General features: G+C 43.6%; 1 protein-coding gene across 1 annotated transcript in view; it reads left to right on the top strand.

The window, feature by feature from the left end:
* The first annotated feature begins 216 nt into the window (after positions 1-216).
* LOC140129007 (vomeronasal type-2 receptor 26-like) overlaps positions 217-13,700 on the top strand; it is a 129,999-nt gene continuing 116,515 nt past the window's right edge. Inside the window, exon 1 of the mRNA XM_072150679.1 lies at positions 217-325. The gene's annotated coding sequence lies outside the window, so the exon portion shown is untranslated. The remainder of the gene's footprint in view (positions 326-13,700) is intronic.

Genomic DNA, 13,700 nt, shown 5'->3' with positions numbered 1-13,700 from the left:
TATCTCCCCACACTTATCACTTCACTAATTCAGTGTTATTAAATCTTCTGCCCCCTTTTCATGAAATCATATTCATTCCTGGGCCCTGGCCGCTCCTTCTACACTTACAGTTTCCACAGAAACGACCTGTCTGCTGCCTCTGCTCTCTGTCAGGAATGTGCAGTCAGCTCCCTGCTATGTGGGTGTGGTGCACTTGCCAGGGGGATTGTGGGAGATGTAGTCCTTTTGCAGAGTGGGGGCAGCCATCTTGGAGTGATGCAGCTGAAGCAGTGAGAAGTGTAGTAAAAAGTGAAGGAAAACAAAGTATACAGCCCCGGGTGGTGAGGTAAGGGTGTGCAACCATAATATATGCAAAGGAATTGCTCAGAAGTACATTTAGTGACTGGAGAACTCCTTTAATTCTTATCAAAATATTCCCTGCTCCATTTACCCAGTCATAAGTCACCATCTCAGAAGACTCACCTTATTCTGCAGGTATGTTGTGCATGATATTTGTGATATATCAGCCATGTCTGCTGTGTATGAGGTGACTGGGAGCAGATACATGAGGAGACATGGTGACTACATGATCTCCTGTGGTAATAATTCCTCTATATATGATATATCAGCCATGTCTGCTGTGTATGAGGTGACTGGAGCAGATACATGAGGAGACATGGTGACTACATGATCTCCTGTGGTAATAATTCTCCTATATATGATATATCAGCCATGGCTGCAGTGTATGAGGTGACTGGAGCAGATACATGAGGAGACATGGTGACTACATGACCTCCTGTGGTAATAATTCCTCTATATATGATATATCAGCCATGTCTGCAGTGTATGAGGTGACTGGAGCAGATACATGAGGAGACATGGTGACTACATGACCTCCTGTGGTAATAATTCCTCTATATATGATATATCAGCCATGTCTGCAGTGTATGAGGTGACTGGGAGCAGATACATGAGGAGACATGGTGACTACATGATCTCCTGTGGTAATAATTCTCCTATATATGATATATCAGCCATGTCTGCAGTGTATGAGGTGACTGGAGCAGATACATGAGGAGACATGGTGACTACATGATCTCCTGTGGTAATAATTCCCCTATATATGATATATCAGCCATGTCTGCAGTGTATGAGGTGACTGGAGCAGATACATGAGGAGACATGGTGACTACATGATCTCCTGTGGTAATAATTCCTCTATATATGATATATCAGCCATGTCTGCAGTGTATGAGGTGACTGGAGCAGATACATGAGGAGACATGGTGACTACATGATCTCCTGTGGTAATAATTCTCCTATATATGATATATCAGCCATGTCTGCAGTGTATGAGGTGACTGGAGCAGATACATGAGGAGACATGGTGACTACATGATGTCCTGTGGTAATAATTCCTCTATATATGATATATCAGCCATGTCTGCAGTGTATGAGGTGACTGGGAGCAGATACATGAGGAGACATGGTGACTACATGATCTCCTGTGGTAATAATTCCTCTATATATGATATATCAGCCATGTCTGCAGTGTATGAGGTGACTGGAGCAGATACATGAGGAGACATGGTGACTACATGATGTCCTGTGGTAATAATTCCTCTATATATGATATATCAGCCATGTCTGCAGTGTATGAGGTGACTGGAGCAGATACATGAGGAGACATGGTGACTACATGACCTCCTGTGGTAATAATTCCTCTATATATGATATATCAGCCATGTCTGCAGTGTATGAGGTGACTGGAGCAGATACATGAGGAGACATGGTGACTACATGATCTCCTGTGGTAATAATCCTCTATATATGATATATCAGCCATGTCTGCAGTGTATGAGGTGACTGGAGCAGATACATGAGGAGACATGGTGACTACATGATCTCCTGTGGTAATAATTCCTCTATATATGATATATCAGCCATGTCTGCAGTGTATGAGGTGACTGGAGCAGATACATGAGGAGACATGGTGACTACATGATCTCCTGTGGTAATAATTCCTCTATATATGATATATCAGCCATGTCTGCAGTGTATGAGGTGACTGGAGCAGATACATGAGGAGACATGGTGACTACATGATCTCCTGTGGTAACAATTCTCCTATATATGATATATCAGCCATGTCTGCAGTGTATGAGGTGACTGGAGCAGATACATGAGGAGACATGGTGATTACATGATCTCCTGTGGTAATAATTCCTCTATATATGATATATCAGCCATGTCTGCAGTGTATGAGGTGACTGGAGCAGATACATGAGGAGACATGGTGACTACATGATCTCCTGTGGTAACAATTCTCCTATATATGATATATCAGCCATGTCTGCAGTGTATGAGGTGACTGGGAGCAGATACATGAGGAGACATGGTGACTACATGATCTTCTGTGGTAATAATTCTCCTATATATGATATATCAGCCATGTCTGCAGTGTATGAGGTGACTGGGAGCAGATACATGAGGAGACATGGTGACTACATGATCTCCTTTGGTAATAATTCCTCTTTATATGATATATCAGCCATGTCTGCTGTGTATGAGGTGACTGGAGCAGATACATGAGGAGACATGGTGACTACATGATCTCCTGTGGTAATAATTCCTCTATATATGATATATCAGCCATGTCTGCAGTGTATGAGGTGACTGGAGCAGATACATGAGGAGACATGGTGACTACATGATCTCCTGTGGTAATAATTCCTCTATATATGATATATCAGCCATGTCTGCAGTGTATGAGGTGACTGGAGCAGATACATGAGGAGACATGGTGACTACATGATCTCCTGTGGTAATAATTCCTCTATATATGATATATCAGCCATGTCTGCAGTGTATGAGGTGACTGGAGCAGATACATGAGGAGACATGGTGACTACATGATCTCCTGTGGTAATAATCCCTCTATATATGATATATCAGCCATGTCTGCAGTGTATGAGGTGACTGGGGCAGATACATGAGGAGACATGGTGACTACATGATCTCCTGTGGTAATAATTCCTCTATATATGATATATCAGCCATGTCTGCAGTGTATGAGGTGACTGGGAGCAGATACATGAGGAGACATGGTGACTACATGATCTCCTGTGGTAATAATTCCTCTATATATGATATATCAGCCATGTCTGCAGTGTATGAGGTGACTGGAGCAGATACATGAGGAGACATGGTGTCTACATGATCTCCTGTGGTAATAATTCCTCTATATATGATATATCAGCCATGTCTGCAGTGTATGAGGTGACTGGAGCAGATACATGAGGAGACATGGTGACTACATGATCTCCTGTGGTAATAATTCCTCTATATATGATATATCAGCCATGTCTGCAGTGTATAAGGTGACTGGAGCAGATACATGAGGAGACATGGTGTCTACATGATCTCCTGTGGTAATAATTCCTCTATATATGATATATCAGCCATGTCTGCAGTGTATGAGGTGACTGGAGCAGATACATGAGGAGACATGGTGACTACATGATCTCCTGTGGTAATAATTCTCCTATATATGATATATCAGCCATGTCTGCAGTGTATGAGGTGACTGGGAGAAGATACATGAGGAGACATGGTGACTACATGATCTCCTGTGGTAATAATTCCTCTATATATGATATATCAGCCATGTCTGCAGTGTATGAGGTGACTGGAGCAGATACATGAGGAGAAATGGTGACTACATGATCTCCTGTGGTAATAATTCTCCTATATATGATATATCAGCCATGTCTGCAGTGTATGAGGTGACTGGAGCAGATACATGAGGAGACATGGTGACTACATGATCTCCTGTGGTAATAATTCCTCTATATATGATATATCAGCCATGTCTGCAGTGTATGAGGTGACTGGGAGCAGATACATGAGGAGACATGGTGACTACATGATCTCCTGTGGTAATAATTCCTCTATATATGATATATCAGCCATGTCTGCATTGTATGAGGTGACTGGGAGCAGATACATGAGGAGACATGGTGACTACATGATCTCCTGTGGTAATAATTCCTCTATATATGATATATCAGCCATGTCTGCAGTGTATGAGGTGACTGGAGCAGATATATGAGGAGACATGGTGACTACATGACCTCCTGTGGTAATAATTCCTCTATATATGATATATCAGCCATGTCTGCAGTGTATGAGGTGACTGGAGCAGATACATGAGGAGACATGGTGACTACATGATCTCCTGTGGTAATAATTCCTCTATATATGATATATCAGCCATGTCTGCAGTGTATGAGGTGAATGGAGCAGATACATGAGGAGACATGGTGACTACATGATGTCCTGTGGTAATAATTCCTCTATATATGATATATCAGCCATGTCTGCAGTGTATGAGGTGACTGGGAGCAGATACATGAGGAGACATGGTGTCTACATGATCTCCTGTGGTAATAATTCTCCTATATATGATATATCAGCCATGTCTGCAGTGTATGAGGTGACTGGAGCAGATACATGAGGAGACATGGTGACTACATGATCCCCTGTGGTAATAATTCTCCTATATATGATATATCAGCCATGTCTGCAGTGTATGAGGTGACTAGGAGCAGATACATGAGGAGACATGGTGACTACATGATCTCCTGTGGTAACAATTCTCCTATATACACTCACCGACCACTTTATTAGGTACACCATGCTAGTAACGGGTTGGACCCCCTTTTGCCTTCAGAACTGCCTCAATTCTTCGTGGCATAGATTCAACAAGGTGCTGGAAGAATTCCTCAGAGATTTTGGTCCATATTGACATGATGGCATCACACAGTTGCCGCAGATTTGTCGGCTGCACATCCATGATGCGAATCTCCCGTTCCACCACATCCCAAAGATGCTCTATTGCAGTGGTTCTCAACCTTTCTAATGCTGTGACCCCGCAATACAGTTCCTCATGCTGTGGTGACCCCAAACCATGCAACTCGCAGTAAAAACACAGTAAAATTGCGGCTCTGATGGCTTTAGGTGACCCCCGGTTTTGGTCGTTCGACCCCCGCTGGGGTCCCGACCCACAGGTTGAGAACCACTGCTCTATTGGTTTGAGATCTGGTGACTGTGGAGGCCATTTGAGTACAGTGAACTCATTGTCATGTTCAAGAAACCAGTCTGAGATGATTCCAGCTTTATGACATGGCGCATTATCCTGCTGAAAGTAGCCATCAGATGCTGGGTACATTGTGGTCATAAAGGGATGGACATGGTCAGCAACAATACTCAGGTAGGCTGTGGCGTTGCAACGATGCTCAATTGGTACCAAGGGGCCCAAAGAGTGCCAAGAAAATATTCCCCAGATCATGACACCACCACCACCAGCCTGAACCGTTGATACAAGGCAGGATGGATCCATGCTTTCATGTTGTTGACGCCAAATTCTGACCCTACCATCCGAATGTCGCAGCAGAAATCGAGACTCATCAGACCAGGCAACGTTTTTCCAATCTTCTACTGTCCATTTTCGATGAATTTGTGCAAATTGTAGCCTCAGTTTCCTGTTCTTAGCTGAAAGGAGTGGCACCCGGTGTGGTCTTCTGCTGCTGTAGCCCATCTGCCTCAAAGTTCGACGTACTGTGCGTTCAGAGATGCTCTTCTGCCTACCTTGGTTGTAACGGGTGGCGATTTGAGTCCCTGTTGCCTTTCTATCAGCTCGAACCAGTCTGCCTATTCTCCTCCTACCTCTGGCATCAACAAGGCATTTCCGCCCACAGAACTGCCGCTCACTGGATGTTTTTTCTTTTTCGGACCATTCTCTGTAAACCCTAGAGATGGTTGTGCGTGAAAATCCCAGTAGATCAGCAGTTTCTGAAATACTTAGACCAGCCCTTCTGGCACCAACAACCATGCCACGTTCAAAGGCACTCAAATCACCTTTCTTCCCCATACTGATGCTCGGTTTGAACTGCAGGAGATTGTCTTGACCATGTCTACATGCCTAAATCCACTGAGTTGCCGCCATGTGATTGGCTGATTAGAAATTAAGTGTTAACGAGCAGTTGGACAGATGTACCTAATAAAGTGGCCGGTGAGTGTATAATATATAATATATATATATATATATATATATATATATATATTCCCGACACGTTTTTGGCACATATACGATAAAACTTCTGCCCCTATGTCTCACCTCTATTTTATAGATCAACTTTGTATATACAAATGTCCTATCAGTGTATGTCCTGCACATAGTGTGGCTGCAGGCTCCATTGAAATACAGTGCTTACGGCCTCTACTATGGGTAAAGATAGGTCCTATCTTTTCCCGGTGCACGAGCGGTACGGTACCACACGTTCTCTCTGTGCGACGATTGCCGTCTTTGGGGGATGTATGTACGACCACAAGCTTACGGTCGTACGGGTGTATATGCATATCATGTATACCCGTCACACCACAAATGACCATATTGACCCCCTACATATATCACATATACCCCTCACACCACAACTGACCACACTGTGCCCCCCATATATATCATATGTACACCTTATACAGCAACTGACCACACTGTGCCCCCCACATATATCATATGTACACCTTATACAGCAACTGACCACGCTATTTGAAAAGCACAGCATGGTCAGTTGTGGTGTGAGAGGTATATATGATATATGTGGGGCTCAGTGTGGTCAGTTGTGGTGTGAGGGGTATATATGATATATGTGGGGGGCACATTGTGGTCAGTTGTGGTGTGAGAGGTATATATTATTTATGTGGAGGGCACAGTGGTCAGTTGTGGTGTGAGGGGTATATATGATATATGTGGGGCTCAGTGTGGTCAGTTGTGGTGTGAGGGGTATATATGATATATGTTGGGTCACAGTGTGGTCAGTTGTGGTGTAAGGGGTATATATGATATATGTGGGGCACAGTGTGGTCAGTTGTGGTGTGAGGGGTATATATGATATATGTGGGGTACAGTGTGGTCAGTTGTCGTGTAAGGGGTATATATGATATATGTGGGGGCACAGTATGGTTGGTCAGTTGTGGTGTGAGGGGTATATATGATATATGTGGGGGACACAGTGTCGTCAGTTTTGGTGTGAGGGGTATGTATGATATATGTTGGGGCACAGTGTGGTCATTTGTGATGTGAGGGGTATATATAATATATGTTGAGGGCACAGTGTTGTCAGTTGTGGTATGAGGAGTATATGAGATGTATTTTGGGTCACAGTGTAGTCAGTTGTGGTGTGAGCGGTATATATGATATGTGGGGGACAGTGTGGTCAGTTGTGGTTGTGAGGCGTATATATGATATATGTGGGGGCACAGTGTGGTCAGTTGGGGTGTGAGGGGTATATATGATATATGTGGGTTCATAGTGTGGTCAGTTGTGGTGTGAGGGGTATATATGATTTATGTGGGGGACAGTGTGGTCAGTTGTGGTGTGAGGGATATATATTATATATGTGGGTGCACAGTGTGGTCAGTTGTGGTGTGAGGGGTATATATGATATATGTGCGGGCACAGTGTGGTCAGTTGTGGTGTGAGGGGTATTTATGATATATGTGGGATACAGTGTGGTCAGTTGTTGTGTAAGGGGTATATATGATTTATGTGGGGGCACAGTATGGTTGGTCAGTTGTGGTGTGAGGGGTATATATGAAATATGTGGGGGCACAGTGTGTTCAGTTGTGGTGTGAGGGGTATATATGATATATGTGGGGGCACAGTGTGGTCAGTTGTGGTGTGAGGGGTATATATGATATATGTAGGGGCACAGTGTGGATAGTTGTTGTGTGAGGGGTATATATGATATATGTGGGGCACAGTGTGGATAGTTGTTGTGTGAGGGGTATATATGTTATATGTGGGGGCACAGTGTGGTCAGTTGTGGTGTGAGGGGTATATATGATATATGTTGGGGGGCACAGTGTGGTCAGTTGTGGTGTGAGGGCTATATATTATGTATGTAGGGGCACAGTATGGATAGTTGTGGTGTGAGGGGTATATATGATATATGTGGGATACAGTGTGGTCAGTTGTTGTGTAAGGGGTATATATGATATATGTAGGGGCACAGTGTGGTCAGTTGTGGTGTGAGGGATATATATTATGTATGTAGGGGCACAGTATGGATAGTTGTGGTGTGAGGGGTATATATGATATATGTGGGGGCACAGTGTGGTCAGTTGTGGTGTGAGGGATATATATTATATATGTAGGGGCACAGTATGGATAGTTGTGGTGTGAGGGGTATATATGATATATGTGGGGGACAGTGTGGTCAGTTGTGGTGTGAGGGATATATATTATGTATGTAGGGGCACAGTATGGATAGTTGTGGTGTGAGGGGTATATATGATTTATGTGGGGGCACAGTGTGGTCAGTTGTGGTGTGAGGGGTATAAATGATAAATCATGAAGATCATCAATAAATAGTCTTGTGTTTATTCTCAGTATGGTCATATTTTCTTTCTGTTGTGGGAATGCTCTGGGTCACAGTTTGGAGGGATCATTTGGGCATTTTAGCGATATTGTTTAGCATATTGGTCCTATGGTGGTATTATTTAGTATTTGTAGGGTGCTATCATTGTTATTTGGTTGGTCAGGTGCCAAAATTGGAATTGGTTTGGTAAGGGCATGAAATTATCAACCTTTCCAAAACTAATGATACCAATGTTTCTAATATTTCTAGCGCTTTGGCTGATATTTTACACGTTCGATAATATTAGTATGTTGTATCTTTAAGATATGTTATTGTGGGAGGGGGCCCCGCATTGGCTGTGGAGTCAGGGGGCCCCATTCTTAATGAGGTGCTCCATACTGCTGGGGCCCTTAATCTGGCCCTGCCGGCATGGTGGTAGTGGGAAGAAGGGTAATAGAAAGGGGCTTAGTGTTTTAGCTTTTTTTTGGTTTCCAAATGAACTTTATTGCAGTAAAATGCACAGTAGATCTTATGGATAAGCAGCAAGAAAGTTAACCCCTTAAGGACGCAGCCTGTTTGCAGGTTAAGGCTCGCAACTTTTTTTTGAAATTTGACCAGTGTCTCTTCCTGTGGTAATAACTTTTCAACGCTTTTAAGATATCTCTGTGATTTTGAGATTGTTTTCTCGTGAGACATTGTAGTTTATGTTAGTAGTGTCATTTTGGTGATCCGTTCCTTTTTTGGGGGGTAAAAATTCAAAAATTTAGGAAAAATTTGAAAAAAATGACTATTTTCAAAGTTTCAAATGTTATACTTTTTAGACAAAAAGTGATACCACAAATTTTTTTTGATAGAAACCTTTTGCCATTGGTCTTCTTTTTATATCCATTATTTGTTTTAAGTTTCCATTTTTTTAATGGATGTGAGAAGGTTTGAAGTTTTAGTAGCAACTTCTCAGATTTTCTTGAAATTTGAAAAATGCGAACTTTTTGGTGATCAATTCAGTTTGGAAGTGCCCTATAAAGGCTTCTGTACTATATACCCCCACAAGTAACACCATTTTATGAACCTAACATCTCAACCTATTCAAATCAGCATTTAAGAAGTCTGTTAACCCTTTAGTTATTTTTCCGGAAGCATATGAAAATGGAGTGGAAATTTTGAAATTTCAATTTTTGATTTCAATCTTTCCAATTTAGCCCTAAAATGGATACATTCAGAAGGAATTTGAGGTAAATATATATTCCTAATTTCTTGCCCTGCTTCTTCCGAGTACGGCAATACCAGACATGTGGATGTCAGCTGCTGTTTCCCCGCACAGCGATGTCCAGAACAGAGTTAGCGATACTGGGAATTTGGAAGGCCAATTTGGCTGCAAATATTTTGTGGTGCCACAGTGTAATTGAAGAGCCCCTGAAGTAAAAGTACAATAGAAAACCCCCCAAAATGTCACCATTTCGGAAACTAGACCCCTCAAAAAATTTATTGGTGGTTGTGGTGAGCATTTTAACCCCCAACACGCTGGTCAAAATTGAATGCAGAGTAAATGGTGCAGAGTAAAAATTGCGTTTTTATCTCAAAAATGTTATTTTAGTGCCTCATATACTGTGCCCAACCCATGCTACTTTAGACAAACACCCCAAAAATCATTCTGCGGGTTGTCCCGAGTACAGCAATACCACACATGTGCCAATAATTTACAGGCTGGGCACACAGAAGGGATGAGAACGGAAGGAGTGAAATTTTGATTTTCCAGCTCTGTTTTCACACGTTTGGATTTGGAGTGCCATGTCATGTTGGCAGGGCCCGTGAGGTGCCAGTGCAATAGAAACCCCCAATAAATGACACCATTACGGAAACTAGACCCCTCAAAGAATTTATTGGTGGTTGTGGTGAGCATTTTAACCCCCGACACGCTGGTCAAAATTGAATGCAAAGTAAATGGTGCAGAGTAAAAATTGCGTTTTTATCTCAAAAATGTCATTTTAGTGCCTCATATACTGTGCCCAACCCATGCTACTTTAGACAAACACCCCAAAAATCATTCTGCGGGTTGTCCCGAGTACGGCGATACCACACATGTGCCAATAATTTACAGGCTGGGCACACGGCAGGGGTCAGGAAGAAAGAAGCACAATTTAGGTTTTCAAGCTTCGTTTTCACTAGATTGGTAATGGGGGGTACCCCCGAGGTACCAGTACAATAGAAACCCCCAAGTAGTGAACCCATTTTGGAAAGGGCACCCCTCAAAGAATGTATGTAGGCTTGTATGAGCATTTTAACCCCCAACACGCTGGCCAAAATTGAATGCAAAGTAAAGGGTGCAGAGTAAAAATTGTGTTTTTATCTCAAAAATGTCATTTTAGTGCCTCGTGTACTGTGCCCAACCCATGCCACTTTAGACAAACACCCCAAAAATCATTCTGCGGGTTGTCCCAAATACGACAATACCACACATGTGCCAATAATTTACAGGCTGGGCACACGGCAGGGGTCAGGAAGAAAGAAGCACAATTTAGGTTTTCAAGCTTCGTTTTCACTAGATTGGTAATGGGGGGGTACCCCCGTGGTACCAGTACAATAGAAACCCCCAAGTAGTGAACCCATTTTGGAAAGGGCACCCCTCAAAGAATGTATGTAGGCTTGTATGAGCATTTTAACCCCCAACACGCTGGCCAAAATTGAATGCAAAGTAAAGGGTGCAGAGTAAAAATTGTGTTTTTATCTCAAAAATGTCATTTTAGTGCCTCGTGTACTGTGCCCAACCCATGCCACTTTAGACAAACACCCCAAAAATCATTCTGCGGGTTGTCCCAAATACAGCAATACCACACATGTGCCAATAATTTACAGGCTGGGCACACGGCAGGGGTCAGGAAGAAAGAAGCACAATTTAGGTTTTCAAGCTTCGTTTTCACTAGATTGGTAATGGGGGGTACCCCCGAGGTACCAGTACAATAGAAACCCCCAAGTAGTGAACCCATTTTGGAAAGGGCACCCCTCAAAGAATGTATGTAGGCTTGTATGAGCATTTTAACCCCTAAGGTGCTGGCTAAAATTTAATACAAAGTGAGTAGTGCAGAGAAACAATTGTATTGCAATTTATCAAAAATGCCATTGAAGTGACAAAAGTATTTTGCCCAACTCATGCCACTGGGGAAAAACACATCAAAAATCATTCTGCGGGTTACCCCGGTTAGGGCAATACCCCATAGGATGCAATAATCTGTAGGATGGAGACACGACAGGGCTCAAAAGGGAATAACTTGTTGGAGCACAGGCATTGTACTTTTTTTTTTTCTTTTTGGCATCATGAAAGATTTGTAGATGCCAATAGGGGCCAGTACAGTAGAAACCCCTAAGAACTGACCCTATTTTGGAAACTACACCCCTCCATGAATTAATCTAGGGGTATAGTTAGCATTTTAACCCCACAGGTGGACCCCTGAAAAAGTGCATAATGGATAGTGCATAGTAAAAAATATCCATTATGTCATTTTGTGCCCAGCTGCTGCCATGGGAGACAAACACCCTAAAAATCATGATGCATGTTTTCCCGGGTAAAGCATACGGGACAGTAATCTACAGGCTGGGCACATGGCAGGGCTTAGAAGGGAAGGTGCGGCATGCGGCATGATGTATAAGCTGTGCGTCAGGGTAACAACAGGGTACTCTAAAAATCCAGGGATGTATGATAAATTCGGAAGCAATCTTTCATACATAACCCTGGTTTTTCTGGGCATGTCTCACAGTGATGAATGGTGTCCTTCCGAATGCCATTTTTGGAGCACACCCTGCACCTCTTCTGTGTCCTTCCCTTGCTGGCTGTTTGGGGAACTACTCCTGGAAAGTGCTGCCCTGGTACAATACGTGATGGGGCCTCACTTCCAGATGTGCTAGCACTCCCCCCTTCCTGGTCTCCAAAAAGAAAGTACTTTATTACCACCTCTTGAAATTCCAGGAAAGTTCCCCTCTGGCCTGCACATCGATGCAGCACATAAGCATTATACAATGCCATCTGCATGATGTGCACGGCCAGCTTCTTGTACCACACCCTCGACTTCCGCATGGCATTGTACGGCTGAAGCACCTGGTCAGACAAGTCCACCCCTCCCATGTATTTGTTATTATCTAAAATACAGTCTGGCTTGGGGGTTTCTGTACTGGCACCTCGTACTGGTACAGGGGTGGTGGTGTGCTCATGTATTGTGGTTAATACAAGGACTTCTCTCTTGTCCTTGTACTTAACACACAATACAGAGTCTCTTCATAGTGCCCTGCTTTCGTGCCTTTTAAGTTTTTGCCCAAGCAGCGACTTAGGGAGACCTCTCTGATTTCTGCGTACAGTGCCGCATGCCGCAGTATTTCTGGAAGTGAGGCACTTGAACAGGGTGGTGCTGGTGTAGAAATTGTCCAGGTAGAGGTGGTAGCCCTGGTCCAGCAGTGGGTGCACTAAATCCCACACTATCTTCCCTGTAACACCCAGGAATGGGGGGCATTCTGGGGGCACTATAGTGGAGTCCTTCCCTTCATATATCCTGAACTTGTATGTGTACCCTGATGAACTTTCGCACAGCTTATACATCTTCACACCATACCTTGCCCTCTTATTGGGCAGGTACTGGCGGAAGTGAAGTCTCCCTTTGAATTGTACTAGGGACTCGTCTATGCTCACATGTTTGGCGGGGGTATATGCCTGGGCAAACTTGGCACTAAAATGATCTAATATGGGCCTGACCTTAAATAACCGATCATAACTGGGGTCACCTCTGGGTGGGCACTGTGTGTTGTCAGTGTAGTGCAAAAACTTATGGATGGCTTCAAAGCGCATCCTGCTCATTGCCATGCGGAACATGGGGGTGTGGTACAGTATGTCTGTGCTCCAGTAGTCCCTGATTGAAGGCTTCTTTACTATCCCCATAAGGAGTATTATGCCCCAATACTTGTGCATCTCTGCTGCAGTGACAGGGGTCCACCTGTAGGGTTGTGCATAAAAGGACGTGGGGTTTTGGGCAATATGTTGTGCAGCGTAGAGATTTGTCTGAAATATAATAATATTCAGCAGCGCCTCATCAAAAAAAAACTTAAAAAAGTCCACAGCTCTGAGCCCTGTCGTGTCAAAGTTAATTCCAGGATGGCCCAAAAAGTCAGGGACCTGAGGGGTATAATTATCTGGGGCTACCCATGTGGGGTCAGTGGAAGCCCCAGACGCTTCTCCTGCAGAAGTCCCAGGCACTTCTCCTGCAGAAGTCCCAGGCACTTCTCCTGCAGAAGTCCCAGGCACTTCTCCTGCAGAAGTCC

Source organism: Engystomops pustulosus, chromosome 1, assembly GCF_040894005.1.
Source record: "Engystomops pustulosus chromosome 1, aEngPut4.maternal, whole genome shotgun sequence".
In the NCBI taxonomy this organism is placed as follows: Eukaryota; Metazoa; Chordata; class Amphibia; order Anura; family Leptodactylidae; genus Engystomops; species Engystomops pustulosus.
Note: the sequence above shows the minus strand (reverse complement) of the source record. Positions and strands in the feature narration are given on the sequence as shown.